Below are 17810 nucleotides of genomic sequence, written 5' to 3' on the forward strand. Positions count from 1 at the left end.
ATAGGGCAGGGCACGTCTACAACTACATCTCCAGTCTAATCTCATTGATTGGAACACCTGACTCCAAATAGCTTTTTAAGAAGGCATTACCCCAGAGGTTCACATACTTTTTCCAACAAATACATGTAATATTAGATTATTTTTCCTCAATAAATAAATAAGTATATTATTTTTGTGTTATTTATTTAATTGGACTTTCTATTTCATTTTAGGACATATTTATGCAGAAATAGAGAAAACGAGTAAACACAAAGTGCACTGCAGATGCTGTGGTCAAATCAAGACGTACAAAAAAGCCGGATGAACTCAGCAGGTCGAGCAGCATCCCATGCAGAGAAAACTCTGCAGGGTTCACAAACTTTCTAGCACCTGTGTTTAAAGCTGAGGTTGATATGTTCTTGGTTAGTCAGGGGGTCAAAGGTGATGGGGAGAAGGCAGGAGAATTGGGTTGAGAGGGATTAACAAATCAGCCATGATGGAATGGCGGAGCAGACTCCTTCCATGTCTTATGTAAACACTGCATTCAGTCTGTGTGAACAATGTAAATGAGATTACCTAGATAAATATTTGAGGGAGAAATGCTAGCACTTTGAAAATGCAGTAAGATGTTTGTTGTTCGCTCCAGTCCCCCACCCCCTAACCCTAGGAGCAGATAGGGCCTGTTTAGCATCTCATCCAGAAGACTGACTCCCTATGTGGTAGCCAGGAGTGTCAGCCAGATGAATCACGTGCTTAGCTCCAGCAGAGGGTGAGGTAATCTCTCTGCAAACTTGTTTATTTTTCTTTTTGGAAAAGCTGGGCGAGGACAGGAAGCCAGCAATGGGGAACAATTGATGGAAGCTGGTTTTATCGTACCCCAAACACATTTCCTCAGCTGACCCCTATCCATTGTGTGCAGAGGAAGTGCAGACTCCACCCCAGTACAGTTCATTCTGAAGGCTAGTTCATCATCAAGCATTCAATCTGCATCAGGCAAGATAAGACATGGTGGAGATACCAATTTGCTTACTGATTTCTGCAGTGTTTATTGCTGTATGATCCTGCAGCTGACAGTATCCCCTGTTGCACCGTATCATTTATCCATCACTCTTTAGCTTTATGAAAGATAGAGTCATAGAGCACTACAGCACAGAAACAGGTCCATCTAATCTTGTGTTGAGATGTTTTAACATCTTTTCTGTAGATAGACGACCAAAACTGGACACAGTACTCCAAATACAGCCTCATCAATGTCTTATACAATTTCAACATAACATCCCATCTGCTATAATCAATACATTGATTTATGATGGCCAATGTGCAGAATGTTTTCTTTAAGACCATATCTACCTGTGACACCACTTTCAAGGAATTATGAATCTAACTTCTCAGATCCCTCTGTTCTACCACACTCTTCAGTGCTCTACCGCTCATCGTGTAAGACCTACCCTGGTTAATCCTCCCAAAGTGCAACACCCCACACTTGTCTGCATTAAATTCCACCTGCTATTTTTCAGCCCATTTCACCAGCTGGTCCAGATCTCGCTGCAAGTTTTGATAGTCTTCCTCACTATCTACTACACCCTAGTCTTGGTGTCATTTGTAAATTTGCTGATCTAGTCAACCAGATTATCACCCAGATCATTTATGTAGATGACAAACAACATTGGACCCACGGCTAGTCACAGGCCTCCAGCCAGAGAGGCAACCATTTACTACCACTTTCTGGTTTCCCCCACAAAGCCAATGTCTAATCCAATTTACTACCTCATCTTGAATACCAAGAGACTGAACCTTCGTGACCAACCTCCCAAGCAAGACCTTGTTAAAGGTCTTGCTAAAATCCACGTAGACAATGTTCACTGCTTTGCCTTCATTATCATTCCCAGTAACTTCCTCAAATTTCAGGATGTATATTGTATACATTTGTCTGACATTAAATGTACCTTTCAAACCTTTGAAAAGTTCTAAGTTTGGTCAGACATAACTTAACACCCACAAAGCCATGCTGACTATCCCTAATCAGTCCCTGTCTATCCACATACAGTACTTGTATATCCAGTCCCTTAGCACATCTTCCAATAACTTTAACACTGCTAATGTCAAGCTCACCGACCTATAATAACCCAACTTATTCTTAAGAATATTAGCGATCTTCCATTCATCCAGCACTTCACCTGGGGTTGAGGATGTTTTGATAACTTTCCCATAGCTACACACAATACTCCAAATTAAATGACTAACACAACTTCAACATAACAACCCATAATATCGAGCCCACGGGGTGGGCAGCAAGAAATCCACTGGAGAGTTTGAAATGTTGGGGAGGATACTGAGTTCATTACTACAAGGTGTGATTGAAGTACTACAGATGGATTCAAAAGAAGGCCAGACATGGGAAGCAGGTGGAGTATAATACCAAAAGACATAGGAGGATAATTAGGCCATTCGGCTCATTGAGCCTGCTCCGTCATTCAATAATGGCTAAATCTTTTTCCCCTTCACAGCCCCACTTCCTGGCTTTCTCCCTGTAACCCTTTATGCTGCGGCCAATCAACAATCCATCAATCTTTGCCTTAAATACACACAATGACTTTCATTCCCAGAATCATCCTTATGAACCTCCTCTGAACCCTCTCCAATGCCAGTACATTTTTCCTTAGATAAGGAGCCCAAAAACTGTTCACAGTACTCACAGTGAGGGGTGAGGCCTCACCAGTGCCTTATAGATTCTAAGCATTACATCTCTGCTCTTATATTCTAGATCTCTTGAAATGAATGTTAATAATGCATTTGCCTGCCTCTCCACCAACTCCACCTGCAAGTTGACCTTTAGGGTGTTCTACATAAAGATCCTATTGTATCCGCCTCCACCACTGTTGCTGGCAGCCCATTCCATGCACTCACCATTCTCTGTGTAAAAAACTTACCCCTGACATCTCTGTACCTACTCCCTAGCACCTTAAACCTGTGCCCTCTTGTGGCAGCCATTTCAGCCCTGGGAAAAAGCCTCTTGACGATCCATACGATCAATGCCTCTCATCATCTGATACACCTCTATCAGGTTACACCTCATCCTCCAAGGAGAAAAGGCCGAGTTCACTCAAACTGTCATCAAAAGGCATGCCCCCCCAAATTCAAGCACATGGCCAAGTGGTAAATGCATTGGACTAGTGATCTGAAGGTCGTGAGTTCGAGCCGCAGCTAAGGCAGCATGTTGTGTCCTTGAACAAGGCACTTAAACCACACATTGCTCCAGTCCACCCAGCTGAAATGGGTACCAGCAAAATGCTGGGGGTTAACCTCGCAATAGACTGGCGTCCTATCCGGGGGGGTGGAGTCTCGTACTCTCAGTCACTTCACGTCACAGAAACCAGCATAAGCATCGGCCTGATGAGCCTATAAGGCTTGGGACTGATTTTAACTTAACTAACCAATCCAGATAACATCCTTGTAAATCTCCTCTGCACCCTTTCCACATCCTTCCTGTAGTGAGGTGACCAGAACTGAGAACAGTGGGATCTGACCAGGGTCCTATGTAGCTGTAACATTACCTCTCGGCTCCTAAATTCAATTCCACAATTGATGAAGGCCAATACACCATATGCCTTCACAACCACAGAGTCAACCTGCGTAGCTGCTTTGGGCGTCCTATGGACTCAGACCCCAAGATCCCTCTGATCCTCCACAATGCCAAGAGTCTTACCATTAATACTATACTCTGCCATCATATTTGACCTACCAAAATGAACAACTTCACACTTATCTGGGTTGAACTCCATCTGCCACTTCTCAGCCCAGTTTTGCATCCTATTGATGGCCCGCTTAACCTCTGACAGCCCTCCACACTATCCACGACACCCCCAACCTTTGTGTCATCAGCCAACATACTAACCCATCCCTCCACTTCCTCATCCAGGTCATTTATAAAAATCATGATGAGTAGGGGTCCCAGAACAGATTCCTGAGGCACACCACTGGTCACTGACCTCCATGCAGAATATGACCTGTCCACAACCACTCTTTGCCTTCTGGGGGCAAGCCAATTCTGGATCCACAAAGCAACGTCCCCTTGGATCCCATGCCTCCTTACTTTCTCAAAAAGCCTTGCATGGTGTACCTTATCAAATGCCTTGCTGAAATCCATATACACTATGCTTTTCCTTCATTAACGTGTTTAGTCACATCCTCAAAAACATTCAATCAGGCTCGTAAGGCACGACCTGCCCTTGACAAAGCCATGCTGACTATTCCTAATTATAGTATACCTCTCCAAATATTCATAAATCCTGCCTCTCAGGATCTTCTCCATCAACTTACCAACCACTGAAGCAAGACTCAATGGTCTATAATTTCCTGGGCTATTTCTACTCCCTTTCTTGAATAAGGGAACAACGTTCGCAACCCTCCAATCCTCTGGAACCTCTCCCATCTCCACTGATGATGCAAAGATTATTGCCAGTGGCTCAGCAATCTCCTTCCTCGCTTCCCACAGTAGCCTGGGGTACATTTCATCCCGGTGACTTATCCAACTTGATGCTTTCCAAAAGCTCCAACACATCCTCTTTCTTCATATCTACATGCTCAAGCTTTTCAGTCTGCTGCAAGTCATCACTACAATCACCAAGATCCTTTTCCATAGTGAATACTGAATTAAAGTATTCATTAAGTACCTCTGCTATTTCCTCCAGTTCCATACACACTTTCCCACGGTCACATTTGATAGGTCCTATTCTTTCACGTCTTATCCTTTTGCTCCACACATACTTGTAGAATGGCTTGGGGTTTTCCTTAATCCTGCCTGCCAAGGCCTTGGCTCTCATTTTTTTTACAACCATTTTCTATCCACCTTGATAGTTTGCTAGCTTGCTTTCATATTGCATTGTTTTCCTCCTAATGATTCTTCTAGTTGCTCTCTGTAGTTTTTTTTAAAAGCTTCTCAATCCTGTCGCCCCACTAATTTTTGCTTTGTTGTATGACCTCTCTTGCTTTTACATTAGCTTTGACTTCTCTGTCAGCCACAGTTGTACTATTTTATTCCTTTGTTTTTGTAACAAGTCTCTCCCGCACCTTCCTCATTTTCCCCAGAAACTCACAACATTGATGCCCTGCTGTCATCCTGCCAGCATCTCCTTCCAATTTATTTTGGTCAACTTCTCTCTCATACTACTATAATTTCCTTTACTCTGCTGAAATGCTGCTATGTCAGACTTTACTTTTTCCCTGTCAAATTTCAAGTGGAACTCAATCAAACTGTGATAACTGTCTCCTAAGGGTTCCTTTACCTTAAGCTTCCTAATCTCCTCAGGTTCATTACATAACACCCAATCGAGTATAGCTCATCCTCTAGTAGGTTCAAGACCAAACTTAAAAGCCATCTTGTCGGCATTGAACAAACTCACTCTCTTGAGATCCATTACCAACCTGATCTTCCCAATTCACCTACATGTTAAAATCTCCCATGACTATCGTAACATTGCCCTTTTGACACGCCATATTTATTTCCTGTTATAATCTGTAGTCCACATCCACGGTATTGTTTGGAGGCTTGTATATAATTATCATCATGTCCTTTTACCCTTACAGTTTCTTAACTCAACCCACAAGGATTTCTTCAAATCATATGTCACATCTTTCTAATTTGATGCCTTTCTTTACCAGCAGAGCCACGCCACCCCCTCTGCCTACCTTCCTACACTTCCGATACAATGTGTAACCTTGGACAATAAGCGTCCAACTACAATCATCCTTCAGCCACGATTCAGTGATGGCCACAACATGATATCTAACAATCTGTAATAGTCAAAAAGATCATCCACCTTTTTTCTCATACTCCATGTATGGAGATGTAACACTTTGAGTACTGAATCTGCTACCCAATTTGATTCTGCACCCCAATGGACTGATACTCACCCTGGTGGCTGCAATTATGTCCTATCACTTGCTTGCCCTTCCTGACAGTCTGACTGCATGCTGTCGTTGCTTTTTGTTAACCATCTATCCTCCGAGTCCTTTCATTCCAGTTCCCACCCCCCTGCCAAATTAGTTTAAAACCTGCCCACGAAAATATCGGTCCCCTTCAGGTGCAACCCATTAATTTTGAACAGGTCATACCTCCCCTAGAAGAAATCCCAATGATCCAAAAACCTGAAGCCATGCCCCCTGCACCAGCTTCTCAAGCCACACAATTTTCTGCCAGATCATCCTGTTTCTACCCTCACTGGCACGTGACACACAGAGCAATCCAGAAATTACTACCCTGGAGGTCCTGCTTCTCAGCTTTCTGCCTCACTCTCCAAATTCTCTCTTCAGGACCTCTTTGCTTTTCCTTATTTATGTCAATGGTACCAACATGTACCAAGACATCCGGCTGCTCTCCCTCCCCCTTCAATGTGTGTATAGTTTTGATCACCCTTTTATGAGAAAGATGTGGTTAAAGAGGGAAGACTGCAGAAAAGTTTTGCAAGGATGTTGCCAAAACTAGAAGGCATGAGTTACATAGAGAGGTTGACCAGGCTTTATTCTTTGGAATATTGAAGAATGAGGGGTGATTCTTTGAATCTTTACTGCCATTTAGATAAATGATCCTTTTTCTGCAGCTTCCCATTTGATCCCATCATACTCCTAGATTCTGATTGTTTTAGCGTCTAAAAATCTGGTATTGTCTGCCCAAGGTTCATTAAGAACTCTCTAAGCATTCTGAGTATCAACCTTTTTAGAGGACATGAGATGTGTGTGTAAACCTATGTTCTACAAGTTGGATACAAAGGCAGGAATTAGACCTGATATTTTCACATTGTTTGTTCAGAGTAGTCTAATTCTTGGCTCCATGGTCCTTTTTCTGTCTAGCTCAGATAACACAATTTCTTGACATTAAGCAAGTTGTTAGTGTGGGTTAAGAAGGCACATGGTGTGCTAGCCTTCATTAGTCAGGGGATTGAGTTCAAGAGTCAGGAAATAATGCTGCAACTCAATAAAACTTTAGTTTGACCACATTTGGAATATTGTGCTTAGTTCTGGTAGTAATTGAGCTACTGTCTATGATCCAAGAGGCATCCTGTGTTCCTGCAGTGCTGGTGATACTCCTCATAAGGGGTACCCTGTGCTCCTGGAGTGCTGGAGATACCCTCATGAGAGGTATAGATCAGATGAATATCTGCAGGTTTTTTCCTCTCTGGATGGATGAAACTAGAACCAGGGGTCAGGTCATAGGTGTAAGGGTGAACTGCGAAATGTTGAAGAGGAACATGAGTGTGAAATGAGCTGCCAGCAGAACTGGTGGATACAGGCTCGATTTCAAGATTTGAGAGAAATTTGGATAAGTACTTGGATGAGAGGGGTATGGAGTACTCTGGTCTAGATGCAGGTCAGTTGGACTAGGCAGAAAACCTGATGGGTCTTCTGTAGTGCTGTAGTGCTCTGACTCAATCTGGAAATGTGAAAATTGACACACTTTGCAAGGTTGAGCTTGAATGGTTAATGCCAGGAACTTTTTAGCCATGTGGAGGAACAGAGGGATGTTGGGGTTCACACCCCTAGATCCCTCAAAGTTACCATGTAAGTTGATACTGTGTTTAAAAACGTATTGCCCTTCATTAGTCAGGGGATTGAGCTCAGGAACCGTAAGGTAATGTTGCAGCTCTATGATACATTTGTTAGACCACATTGTTTTCAGGTTCAGTCGCCTAATTATAGGAAGGATGCGGAAGGTTTTAAAGAAGGTGCAGGGGAGATCTGCCAGGATGCTGTCAAGATTAGAGAGCCTGTCCTATGAGGAAAGGTCGAGCAAGCTAGGACTTTAGATGATAGAGGTGTATAAGATTATAAGAGGCATAGATAGAATGGACAGGACAGCCAGAGACCTTTTTCCCAGGGCAGAAATGGCTAACATGAGAGGGCATAATTTAAAGGTGACTGGAGGAAAGTATGGGGGTGGGGGGCAGGGGTGGCAGAGGTAAGTTCCCCCCCCCCCCCCAGAGAGTGCTTGTGCATGGAATGCTCTGTCAGGGATGGTGGAGAGGCTGATACATTAGGGACATTTAAGAGCCTCTTAGATAGGCAATTGAATGAAAGAAAAATTGAGGGGTATGTAGGAGGGAAGGATTAGATTGAGATGAAGCATGTTTCTATATGGTAGTTCGGCACAGAATCATGTGCCAAAGGGCCTGTACTGTGCTGTAATCTTATATGCTCTTCTAATTTTAACATTCTTAATTGTGTTGTCTCCATGGGTGGTTTTTGCAAAGGAAAGGCCTAAAGCTGTCCATACCCAACACCCATTCTGGAATTCTATCTATGCACTGTAAACCCAGCATGTTTAGTTTATAGTACATTTATTTTTGGAAGGAAGAATCTGGAATTGTTTGCGTGCAGTAGGTGTCGGTGCAGTGGTCATGGTAACGGGCCTCTTGTGGTGCTGCCTGCTTTCCACAGCCACAGCAACCAGGGCTTGACTCTCATTTCTAACTTGTGAATTCTTGCCCATTGATGTTATAACTGTGATTTTCTTTCATCTCCGAACACGCAGTTTGAGAATGATTATCAGTTTTCCTCCTGAAGGTAATGCTGTGTTTTCCTTTTTGCATTTTAATTTCTTTGCTTAAATTTGTGAGTAGTTTGCTAAAGCCATTAAAACCAATGCTCACCATCCTCTGAGTTAGTTGAATCATTGTGTCTGAGCTGTTTTCCCAGTTACTCTGGTTAACTCCTTGGTTTATTAGCAGAATTGTTGGGCTGTTAGCTACGCCCTAATGGAGAACATCGTACACAAGGTCATAAATGTCTCCCACTTGTTTCAGCCGTCCAGGTGTTTCCTGCTTGCTGTTGCTGCTCGTCTGTTACTTTATTTTGCCTGCTTGTTTTACTGCCTTTAACGCAGCTAGCAGACTAGTGGACACTCGCAGGTGCACAAATCAGCAAAATATAGTGAGCAAAACATGGCAGCAGTTCAGTAGCACAATGGTTTGCGTTACACTTCACAGTGTCAACGATCAGGTTTCAATTCCCGCCACTGTCCGTAACGAGTTTGTAGGTTTTCCACATGACCATGTGGATTTCTTTCGCTGTTCTGGTTTCCTCCTACATCCCAAAGATGTCTGAGTTAGGATTAATGAATGGTGGGTATGCTATGTTAGCACTGAAGAGTGGCAACATTTGCTGGCTGCCTCAAGCACATCCTCAGATTGCAAATGACACATTTCACTGTGTTTCAATGTACATGTGACAAATAAAACTGGTTTAAATCTTCAAAAAATAAGGCAAAACATTTCCACAGGGCAGTATGTTTTAAGCAGAACCTCAAAGGCTGATGGTGAGGTTTAACAAGGTTGAAGGCAGTGAACGGTGAAGGAACTAAAGCCGTGCAAAAGAAATGGGGAAGAACCAAACCACGGACAGCTTTGACCATAAGACCTTGGAGTAGAATTAGGACATTTGGTCCATCGAACCTAATCCGCCATTCCATCATAATTGATTTATTGTCCCTCTCATCCGCATTCTCCTGCTTTCTCCCTGTCACCTTTGACTTCCTTACTAATCAAGAACCCATCAGCCTCCGCTTCAAGTATACTCAATTGGCAGAATCTCAGATGGAGACAAGAGGGCGTACAGGAGTGAGATTATGCCAACTCGTGGAGAGGTGTCATGCAACAACTTGGCACTCAATGTCAGTAAGACAAAAGAGCTGATTGTGGACTTTAGGAAGGGTAAGATGAAGGAATTCATACCAATCCTCATAGAGGGATCAGAAGTGGAGAGAGTGAGCAGTTTCAAGTTCCTGGGTGTCAAGATCTCTGAGGATCTAACCTGGTCCCAACATATTGATGTAGTTATAAAGAAGGCAAGACAGCGACTATACTTCATTAGAAGTTTGAAGAGATTTGGTATGTTAACAAATACACTCAAAAACTTCTATAGATGTACCATGGAGAGCCTTCTGACAGGCTGCATCACTGTCTGGTATGGGTGGGGGGTTACTGCACAGGACCAGTAAACGCCACAGAAGGTTGTAAATTTAGTCAGCTCCATCTTGGGCACTAGCCTACAAAGTACCCAGGACATCTTCAAGGAGCAGTGTCTCAGAAAGGCAACGTCCATTATTAAGGACCTCCAGCACCCAGGGCGTCCTTTTTTATACTGTTACCATCAGGTAGGAGGTACAGAAGCCTGAAGGCACACACTCAGTGATTCAGGAACAGCTTCTTCCCCTCTGCCATCCAATTCCTAAATGGATATTGAGCCTGTGAATACTACCTCATTTTTTAAATATATATTATTTCTGGGGTTTTTTTGCATGATTTTGAATCTATTCATGTAACCTGTAATTGACTTACCTGTTTATTATTTTTTTCTTCTTCTGGATTGTGTATTGCATTGAACTGCTGCTGCTAAGTTAACAAATTTCACGACACATGCCGGTGATAATAAATCTGATTCTGATTGGCCTTTATGGCTGTCTGTGCCAGTGAATTCCACAGATTCACTGCTCTCTGGTTAAAGAAATTCCTCCTCATCTTTGTTCTAAAGGGATGACGTCCTATTTTGAAGCTAGGTCCTCTGGTCCTAGACTCCCCCACTATAGGAAACATCCTCTCCATGTCCATTCTATCTAGGCCTTTCAATATTTGATAGCACCAGATCCCAGTTGCTGATGCTGAACACACAAATGAGAACTTTTAAATGAAGCATTGCTGGACAAGGAGCCAAGATAATTTACAGAGAAAGCTTACAAGGATGTTGCTGGGACTTGAGGATCTAGGTTATAGGGAAAGGTTGAATTGGTTTGGACTTTATTCCTTGGAGTGTTGTAGAATGAGGGAAGATTTGATAGAGGTAAACAAAATTCTGAGAAATATAGATAGGGTAAATGCAAGCATTCTTTTTCCACTGAAGTTGATTGAGACTAGAACTAGAGGTCATGGGTTAAAGGTGAAATGTTTAAGGGGAACATGAGGGAAACTTCTTCATTCAGAGGGTGGTGAGAATGTGGAATGAGCTGCCAGCACAATGGTGAATGTGGGGTCGATTTCAACATTTAAGAGAAAGTTGGAATGTACATGGACAGAAAGGTATGGAGGGTTATGGTCCAGGTCCATGCGACTAGACAAATTAATAGTTCAGCAGGAACTAAATGGAGCGAAGGACATTTTCTGAGCTGTAGTGTTTTCTGACTCTAATAAAACTGAATGCAGAGAAAATTTACAAAGATGTTTCCAAGACTTGAATTATAGGGAAAGGTTGAATAGGCTAGGACTTTATTCCCTGGAGCAGGGGTTCCCAACCTGGGGTCCACAGACCGCTTGGTCAACAGTAAGGGTCCATGACATAAAAAAGTTTGGAAGATTAAGGGGAGATTTGATAGAGATATACAAATTTATGAGGCAAAGGATAAATGCAAGCCAGCCTTTACCACTGAGAATGGGGAAGCCTAAAACTAGAAGTCATGGGTTAAGGGTGAAAGGTGAAATGTTTAAGGGGAACATAAGGGGGAACCTTTCACTTAGAGGGTGGTGAGAGTGTAGAACAAGCTCCCAGTCAAAGTGGTGGATGTGGATTTAATTTCAAATTTAAAAGAAGTTTGAATATATACATGGATGAGAAGATACAGATGCAGATTGATGGGATTAGACAAATTAATAATTTGGCATGGACTAGATAGGCCAAAGGGACTATTTACTCTGAAGGAGTGCTCTATGACTCCATGACATTCTTTGCCCTACACAGAAACATTTCTCTACATCTCTCTCTACAAACATAGCATAATTTTCTAGTGTCACTTCTCTTTTCCCTTCCTGTGTTTTAATATCCTTTTTTATATCATGAGAAGAACACTGGATGCTCAGCTAGTATTTTCAGATTTTGAACACAGAAGGGGTAGTGGATGGGTACGGAAAACCAAACTCTTCCTCCCCAGTTTACAAACACCTGACTTATGGGCAGTCCATAAATACTTGTGGGTGTTTGGGACACAAGGGGAAAGGTTGGGGACCCATTTGATTCAGATTTATTTAACACATGTACATCCAAACATACAAATGTGTCATTTGCATTAACAATCAACACAATCTAAGGCTCTTAAACCAGCAGGGGTAACTTCACTTGCCACATCACTGAACTGTTCCTATAACTTATGGACTTCACTTTCAAGGACTCTTCATCTCATATTTATCTTGATATTTACTTCAATTCTCCAGAGAGGGGTAGCATCTCAGATGAAAGGGCTTGTTGTGCCCAATCTGGGGCAGCTCACTCACCTTTGGACTCCATGGCCCCAAGTAACTCTTTGCATGCAACAGCGGCCACACCCCAGTACACTACTTCGACAGGCAAGCTAAACCAGGTGAGGGTAGCTGGTGGGCCTCATACCCCTATGAGATAGGGACATGCCTGTCGTAACTCCAGTGGACTGGGCAGATGAGATCAAATGGCCAGGAAGACAGTTCTGCTACGCTCCACTGAAAGCAAAGGGCATAGAGCCTGCTCCCACCAACCTGCACCAGGACCATAGCACTCCATACCCCTACCATCCATGTACCCATCCAAACTTCTCTGAAATGTTGAAATCAACCTCACATGCATCACTTACACTGGCAGCTTGTTCCACACTCTCACCACCCTCTGAGTGAAAAAGTTTCCCCTCGTGTTCCCCTTAAACTTTTCACTTTTAACCCAAGAGTTCCTTAAAACTCAGGTCCTTTAGACCCAGCAACATCACTGTAAATTTTCTCTGTATTCTTTCAACCTTGCTTACATCTTTCCCTTAGGTAGGTGACCAAAACTTCACACAATACTCCAAATTAGGCCTCAGCAATGTCCAAATCAACTTCAACATAACATCCCATCTCCTGTACTCAATACATTAATTTATGGCCAATGTGCCAAAAGCTTTCTTTATGACCCTCTCTACCTGTGATGCCACTTTCAACGAACATGTTATTGCACTCCTCAGTGTCCTGCTGTCCACAGTACAAAGCCTACCCTAGTTGGTCCTACTGAAGGGCAACACTTCACACTTATCTGCCATTTTTCAGCCCATTTTTCCAGCTGGTCCAGATCCCACTGCAAACCATAATTGTCTTCCTTGCTGTCCGCTACACTTGCAATCATGGCGTCATCTGCAAATTTGCTGTTTCATTTAACCACATTATCATCCAAGATCGTTGATATAGATGACAAACAACAATGGAGCCAACACTGATCCCTGTGGCACTCCATTCTTCACAGGCCTCCAGTCAGAGAGGCAACCATTTACTACCACCCCCTGGCTTCTTTTACAAAGCCAATGTCTAATCCAATTTACTACTTCTCTCAATCGCAGGACTCTGCAGAGTGTGCAGACAGCAGTGCACATCTGTAAATGTCAGCTTCCCACTATTCAGAACATTTACAAAGACAGGTGTGTAAAAAGGACCCGAAGGATCATTGGGGACCTGAGTCACCCCAACCACAAACTATTCCAGCTGCTACCATCCAGGAAACTGTACTACAGCATAAAAACCAAGACCAACAGGCTCCAGGACAGCTTCTTCCACCAGACTGATGAATTCCTGCTGACACAATTGTATTTCTTGGTTATATTGACTGTTCTGTTGTACATACTATTTATTATAAATTACTATAAATTGCACATTTAGATGGAGACGTAAAGATTTTTACTCCTCATTAATATGATATAAGTAATAAAGTCAATTCAATTCTTGACCAACCCCCCGTGCAGAGCCTTGTCAAAAGCCTTGCTAAAGTCCATGTAGACAATATCCACTGCCTTGCTTTGCCATTGTCAACTTTCCTAGCAACTTCCTTGAAAAAACTCAGTAAGATTGGTTAGACACAACTTACCGTGCCTAAAACCATGCTGACTATCCTTAATTAGTTCATGTCTATCCAAATACTTGTTTATCCGGTCCTTCAGAATACCTTCCAATAACTTTCCTGCAACTGATGTCAGGCTCACCGGCTATAATTTCCTGGTTTATTTTTAGAACCTTTCATAAACAGTGGAACATTTACTATTCTCCAGTCTTCTGGTACCTCACCTGTCGCTAAGGATGATTTAAATATAAATGTGTTGATCTGTGCCGAGTTCAGCAGCATGCAAAGTCACAGAAGTGGTCATGGTTATCCACTGTAACAAAGGAAGACCGCAGTCATGACAGCAACTTGTTGCTGGAACTAAATTTCGAAGGTTGTAAGTGGAACTTGCCCAGTGCAACAAAGGTTTCCTGTCATCATTGGACAAGACAGACAACTACCACACAGACTGCACAAATTGCAAGTATAAGAGAAAACATAACAAGTTACTGTCGAGCAGTAAACCATTGCTCATAAAAATTTATATTGGATTAATGGCAGGAACTTTATTAATAGCAGGGCTCTGTATTATTTATTTATTATTTGTTTTTTTGTATTTACAATTTTCTTCTGTACATTGGCTGCTTGCCAGACTTCGTGTACAATTTGTCATTGATTCTATTGCTTTTTTTCTTTCTTCTACTACAAATGCCTGCAAGAAAATGCCTGGTAGGGTCCTTGTGGGCGTTCAGTTCTGCCAAGGAATTCTGCTGTGGGTAGCTTGGGCCAGTTGTGTCATTGTTCAGCTTGCAGGATGGACAGGCTGTGCTCGGTACTGCCACTGATGGCAGCAACTGAACAAAAAGGGAAAACCCGTGGAATGTTGGAATTTTGAGTGGGATAGCAGAGTGGGACAAAGGGGGAAAAGATCCAAAAATAAAAACTCTTCATGCAAATTTTAGAGTACAGCAGTAACCCCGTCATTGCCCAGACCCATCCACTCCTACAACCCTATTGACTGCCACTTGTTACCAACACTGATACCCCACTAGAAATTAGACCTTAAGACCACAAGGTATAGAAGCAGAATTAAACCATTCAGCACATTGAATCTGTTCCAATATTTAATTATGGCTGATTTATTATCCCTCTCAACCTCATTCTCCTTGTTTCACCTTGTAACCTTTGACGCCCTAACTAATCAAGAACTTATCAACCATTTTAAATATACCCAATGACTTGGCCTTCATAGCTACATGTGGCAAAATGCTCCACACATTCACCACTCTCTGGCTAAAGAGATTCCTCCTCACCTCTGTTCTAAAGGGACATCCCTCCATTGAGGCTTAAACTTCAGAACATCTTCTCCACATCTACTCTGTCTAGGCCTTTCAATATGTGGTACATTTAAATGAGATCTTCCCTCATTCTTCTAACCTCCAAAGAGTCTATGTCCAGATACACTCCTCATATCTTTCATTCCTGGGATCATTCTCATGAACCTCCATGTCCGATTCCAGCACATCCGTTCTTAGGGATGAGGCCCAAATCTCCAAGTGTGGTCTGATCAATAGCCAATGAAGCCTCAGCATTACATCCTTAACTTGCTTCAAAGTTAAGGCAACCAGCTGATGCACTGATACCAAATGCCATGCATACTTTTGCCTGCGTGGTGTCTACTAACCTGTTGAGCTCCTCCCGTAGTTTGATTTTACAGTACAGATGCCAGCATCTGCAGGGATCAGCAATGACACAACTGATGTAAGGGTTAGGGTTAGTGAGTTATGGGCGCACTACGTTGGTGCTGCAGGCTGCCACAGTGCATCCTCAGACTGTGTTGGTCATTGACACAAACAATGTATGCTTTGATATTGATGTGACAAATAAAACAATGTATGCTTTGATATTGATGTGACAAATAAAGCTAATATTAATCTCAGTATCAAACCACGAGCTCAGACATTTGCAAAGCAGACTGTTAATCTATACAAACAGATTCTTCAAAGTGTCAGGTTTGCATGGTTTGGATGGAAATGTGGGTGCAGACAGCACATGGATTGTGAATAGCAAAGGCTGCCAAGAGATATCGATTGGTTACAGATATGATTAGTTTAGAGTTGCAACACACTTCTGGCTCATGAGCCCACTCTGTCCAATTACACCCATGTCACCAATTAACCTACCAGAACCTCTGAAATGTGGGAGAAAACCAGAGCATCTGCAAGAAACCCATGTGGTCATGGAGAGAACGTACACACCTTTTACAGACAAGCATCAGAAATTGAAACCGGGTCGCCAGGCGCTGAAATAGCATTACAATCACTGCCACACTGGAGTGGAGTTTAATTCAGACAAGTTGAAGTATTATACTTCTGGAGGTCAAATGTAAAACGGCAAGTACAACTATTGATGTACAGAGGGATCTCAGAATGCAAGTCTATAGGTACCCAAAGGTACCTATACAAGGATCAGGTGGGAACAGCATGCCTTCAACTGTCAGGGCATTGTCAAATTGCAGCTGTAAAGAACTTGGGCTGCATTTGCAGATTGTATCTGGTTCAGTATATTACTGCAGAGGAAGATTGTGGAGGATTTGAAGAGTATAGAAGAGGTTCACCAGAATACTGCCTGGATGAGAGACTATGATCTATAAGGAGAGGTTGGACAAACCTGGATTGCTTACTCTGGAGCGTCGAGATATATACAAAATTATGAGACGGAGCTAGACTAAGGTGGGATTGTCAAATACTAGAGGGTATAAATTTATGGTGAGTGGGGGTAAGTTTAAAGGAGATGTGCAAGGCAAGTTTTTGTTTTATATAGAGTGTGATAGGTGCCTGGAATGTGCCGCTGGAAGAGAAGGTGGCAGTGAAAAAACAGGAACATTTTAAAGATGGTTAGACAGACACATTAATGGGTATGGAATGGAGGGACAGAGACCATGTGCAGGCAGAGGGGATTAACTTAAAATAGTCAGCACAGACATCGTGACCTATACTGAACATGACATCTAAAACTCTGATAAACTTGTATAGATGTGTAGTGGAGAATATATATTGACTAGCTACATCACAGCCTGGTATGGAAACACCAATGGCCTTGGATGGAAAATCCTACAAAGTCTAGTGGATATGGCCAAGTCCATCACTGGTAAAACCCTCCCCTCTACTGAGCACATCTACATCAAAAGCTGTTGTAGGAAAGCAACATTCATCATCAGGGACCCCTACAATCCAAGCCATGCTCTCTTCTCGCTGCTGCCATCAGGAATAAGGTACAGGAGCTTCAGGACTCACACCAGCAGATTCAGGAACAGTTATTACCCTCAACCATCAGGATCTTGAACCAGTGGGGATAATTTCACTTGCCCCATCACTGAATTGTTCCCACAACCTATGGACTCAATTTCAAGGTCTCTTCATTTCATTTTCTCAATATTTTTTTCTCTTTTATATTTGCACAATTTGCTGTGTTTTGCACACTGGTTGTTTGTCCACACTGTTGGGCACAGTCTTTCTTGCCAGTCTGTTCTGGTTCTTGGGTTTTCTGAGTTTGCCCTCAAGAAAATGAATCTCAGGATTATATACATGGACTATATATGATTACATATATAGGATTATATATGGACTGTACATTGATAATAAACTTAGAGATACATTATGGAACAGGCCCATTCGGCCCACCAAGCCATGCCACTCAAGCAACCCACCTATCCAAAACTAGCCTAAAACACTCAAAATCTTCCACAGATGTACCATTGAGAGCATTCCGATAGGCTGCATCACTGTCTGGTATCAGGGGGCTACTGCATTGGATTGAAATAAGCTACAGAAAGTTGTAAAATTAGTCAGCTCCATCTTGGGTACTAGCCTCCATAGTATCCAAGACATCTTCAAGGAACGTGCCTCAGAAAGGCAGTGTCCATCAATAAGGTTCCCCCATCACCCAGGATATGCTCTCTTCTCATTATTAGCTTCAGGAAGGAGGTACAGAAGCCCAAAGGCACAATCTCTGAAATTCACAAACAGCTTCTTCTGGTTCCT

The 17810-nt window shown here is 42.6% G+C and overlaps 1 protein-coding gene and 1 long non-coding RNA gene across 6 annotated transcripts in view; one reads left to right on the forward strand and one right to left on the reverse strand.

Moving 5' to 3' along the window:
* Positions 1 to 17810, reverse strand: part of LOC132407065 (granule associated Rac and RHOG effector protein 1-like) — a 244548-nt gene that overhangs the window by 95632 nt on the left and 131106 nt on the right. The window lies entirely within an intron of this gene.
* LOC132407066 (uncharacterized) overlaps positions 8389 to 17810 on the forward strand; it is a 68423-nt gene continuing 59001 nt past the window's right edge. Inside the window, exon 1 of the long non-coding RNA XR_009516368.1 lies at positions 8389 to 8538. This is a non-coding gene — a long non-coding RNA (uncharacterized LOC132407066). The remainder of the gene's footprint in view (positions 8539 to 17810) is intronic.

Source organism: Hypanus sabinus, chromosome 17 (assembly GCF_030144855.1).
Source record: "Hypanus sabinus isolate sHypSab1 chromosome 17, sHypSab1.hap1, whole genome shotgun sequence".
Lineage (NCBI taxonomy): Eukaryota > Metazoa > Chordata > Chondrichthyes > Myliobatiformes > Dasyatidae > Hypanus > Hypanus sabinus.